Consider the following 4105-nt stretch of genomic DNA (forward strand, 5'->3'; position numbering starts at 1 on the left):
GTCCATTTGCCGTGTCTTTGGGCTTGCTCTGTCTGTCAGCCTGCATTGTGCCTGTCCATTTGCCATTTCTTTGATCTTGCTCTGTCAGCCTCCAGTGGGCCTGTCCATTTGCCGCGTCTTTGGGCTTGCTCTGTCTGTCAGTCTGCAGTGTGCCTGTCCATTTGCCATGCCTTTGGTTTTGTTGTGTCTCATCCTGCAGTGTGCCTGTCCATTTTCCATGTCTTTGGTGTTACATTTAAAGGGAAGCGGACAATACAAAAAATGTCCCACCTAAGGAACAGTGAAAAATAGCTGTTGTGTAAATAGCATATGTGCATTCAGTGTGCACTCTGTATAGTAGAGCTGTTACCAGAAGCAGTGCTGTACAGTCGTACCCAGACAATTGGTAGAATGGAGCACCCAAAGTATTCAGTTTAGCGTTCATCCCGGGCTGGGCAGTACTCCCATTTGAGAACTCGCCAAAATGCCAGCATAAACATGGGCAGAAATTCTGAGGCTCATGATGAGATGGTGGAACGTCCATTCCAGCCAGCCTGCCATCCTGTAGATGTGGAAAAACGGGTGCCGTTTGACAAGAAGGTATTTAATCCCTCTCAGTGTGTTTTCCACAAAGGACAGAGAGACTGAAATGTCCTCAAGCCCGCTGGAAGAGGTGGTGTGACACCATCCGTCACCCACCAAAAGCCTGCTTCTTAAGCTGGAGGTCAATGCTGATGGCTCTGTGATGAAGTGATCTGGGAGTTCGTTAATCGTGGGGGTCCCACTGAACATCACGCTGACATTTGCATTATGACTGATGGCCGGTCCACACCCAACTTCATTTGCGGCATCGATTATGCTTCTAACAAAACGGTTTCTCTGATCTTTTGAACTTTGGAATACGATGCTATCGACTACAGGTGACCTTTGACCCCGCACAGGGCTGCGGATGCATACAACGTGTGCAGTGGCGCGAACAGAGGTGGCAGATTCACACTGCTAGACCCAGCCATCAGGGATGGGTCAAGATCCAGCACTACCTCTTGGGGTTTCAGAGTGGGCAGTGTGTCTGCTGTTCTGCAAGGCTCGGATGAGACTGGTCAGAGTGTCTGCTGTTTTGGATGGCTCTGGTGAGACAGTGGCCATGGGTGTCTGTGCCATTTGGAGCAGCTCCAGTGAGGTGTCTGTGCTGTTTGGGGAGACAGAGATCTGGGTTTCAACCCCTCCTTAACCAGTATTTATTTCTGCTCACTGACTGGGGTAAGTTTGATGACTCGCGGTCTGTGCTACTTAGATCCTGAGATTGAGAGCCTGACAGAGAATCATATGAGACGATAAAGCTGCTCTAACTACTGTTGTGTGCTTTGGGTTACACCAAGTCGGGAAACAATGGCCTGTACCATCCAGTGAGAGCACTGTGTAATTTGGACAGAAGCATAGTTCTCTGTTGTTTGGAGCATGTCTCATGACTCCCTAACATTTTGAGTGTACAATTTTTGTAAATGATACCCCACAGTTTGGAGTGTAACATATTTGTAATCGACACCCCACTGTTCGGAGCATACCATGTTTGGAATTGACACTCCGCTGTTCGAAGCATACCACATTTGCAATTGACACCCCACTGCTTGGAGAGTACCACGTTTGTAATCGACACTCCATTCCTTGGAGAGTACCACGTTTGTAATCGACACTCCACTGCTTGGAGAGTACCACATTTGTAATCGACACCCCACTTTTTGGAGCATACCATGTTTGTAATAGACACTCCACTGTTCGGAGCGTACCACGTTTGTAATTGACACCCACTGTTCGGAGCATACCATGTCTGTAATTTACACCCTGCTGTTCAGAGCGTACTACGTTTGTAAATGACACCCCACTGTTCGGCGCGTACCATGTTTGTAATCGCTACCCCACTGTTCGGAGCATACCACGTTTGTAATTGACACCCTGCTGTTTGGAGCATACCACAGCATTTTCTCCTTTCTGCTTCAGGCCTGTCTTAATTGGATCTGCGTAAGCATTATAATTGGTTTAGGTAAAAGGGTTTCCTTGCCTCCCAGGGTTGTCTAGCCTCCACCTCCACATCTAAGTTAATAATAATAAAAAATAATGACTACAAACTTTATCTGCCTATCTTTGCATTAGAATGCAGATCGCTATGTTTTATTATGTGACTCAGTGCAGACAAACTTAGATAGGGAGAAATGGAAAGTGCCCAGCAGCGGTGGGGCTTGTGCTGGTGTCTGTGTGCAATCGCCTGCCAACATGCCAAGAGGCTTCAGCACGTCGTGTTTCATGTGCTGGCTGTCAGCTGACCTGGCAGTAAGCCAGCCAAGCGGTGGGATGACATGGGCTGCGTCAGACACACACAGGCAGAGTGACGGAGGGGTGGTCTAAGGCCCACCAGGAGCCACCCCACCTGATTCCTCTTCCTGCGCTTGGGCTGAACCTAGCTGTAGAGGAAGAAAGGAAGGCAGCCATTTTATGGGGTTCTAACCAATCCCATCTTCCCCTTTAAAGCTGGCCTTTAAGTAATGCCAGCTTTAAACACAACCCGGGGTTAGCTTTCACGGGCAGAGTATTGTTCATACGTGCTTCAGGGGTTGACCAGATGGAGTGTAAGGGAATATTGAATCCTCCTCTTTAGGTTACCTGTTAGCCAGGACTTTATGTAATCTTCTTCAGTGAGGTGTTTTGTGAGTGCTATCTTTTTGGAGTAACATTATACCTAGCTGATGGCCAGCTGTTTGGAGTAACATTATACCCAGCTGATGGCCAGCTGTTTGGAGTAACACTATACTCAGCTGATGGCCAGCTGTTTGGAGTAACATTATACCCAGCTGATGGCCAGCTGTTTGGAGTAGCATTATACTCAGCTGTTTATAGTCTGTTGATGGCCAGCTGTTTATGACCGTCTGCTAACCAGGTGTTTCTATCCTGCCTGCAGGCATTGTTTGGGGTGATTGCTTAGCCAGGTGTGGAGTGCTCTGCCTGTTAGGTGCCTGAGATGGTGGGTGGGTGGGTGGGGCAGCTGGCAGTGCGGTCAGCAGCCTGGTGTTTTATAGGCCACTGGTGAGTCGTGTCTGTTTAATGGGATCACACTTTTAGTGGCTGTAAAATGGACCAGAGGCTTTGAGAAGCCTGATAAAAATGGAAAAGGAGTATATTACTGTGCGACTAGCTCAGGCTGAAGACAGTGCCCATGAAGGTGTGGAGATACAGGGCTGTGGAGACCGCAGGCTGATCGAGGTCAGACATGAAGCAAACAATTAACATAGAGCTCACTGCTTTCATTTATAGCAGCAATCAGGCATCTGCCCTCCGGTTTATGAGGTTTATATGGTGTGATGATAACGGAATTACGCCCTACTATCTTACCTCATTACATCATTTAAGGGAATGATGAGCCTGATAATGATCCAATGTCTGTGTGTCTCAGTCACTTCCCTGTATGTGTCTGTGTGTCTCAGTCACTTCCCTGTATGTGTCTCTGTGTTTCCCTGCATGTGTCTTTGTATGTATTCCTGTCTGTCTGTGTGTTCCCTGTGTGTCTCCATATTTCTCTGTGTCTCTATACGTCTGTGTGCGTGTGTGTGTCCCTGTCTGTCTTTGTGTTCCCTGTGTGTCTCCATGTCTCTGTGTGTCTGTGTGTCTCCTTGCCTGTGTGTGTCTCCCTGTTTGTGTCTGCGTGTCTCCCTGTGTGTGTCTCCCTGTCTGTCTGTGTATTCCCTGTGTGTCTCCATATCTACTGTATGTGTCGGTGTGTGTTTGTGGACAGTGCTGTTTGTTTATGTGTCAGTAGTAGGGCTGTTTTAACTGATATTTGTACATTATTCTAATATGATGTGAAAAATTCACATTCTAACTATAGTTAACCTATTCGAATTTTAAAGTGTCACTGTAGCCTATTAGCACATTAGACTATTAGAGTTATGCTGTTTGCAATCTACGGAACCCCTAAAAGGTCAGCGTGAGAAAATATTAGGGCAGGGCAATTTATCGCAAATTAATGACATTCAGAACCTCTAATCACTAACAATAAGAGGTCAGATGAAAACACTGGGAGAAAACGGTTTCCGTTACCAGAGGTAATACCACCAATCGGTTTCAACACTAGCAA

The sequence above is a fragment of the Brienomyrus brachyistius genome, chromosome 20, assembly GCF_023856365.1.
Source record: "Brienomyrus brachyistius isolate T26 chromosome 20, BBRACH_0.4, whole genome shotgun sequence".
In the NCBI taxonomy this organism is placed as follows: Eukaryota; Metazoa; Chordata; class Actinopteri; order Osteoglossiformes; family Mormyridae; genus Brienomyrus; species Brienomyrus brachyistius.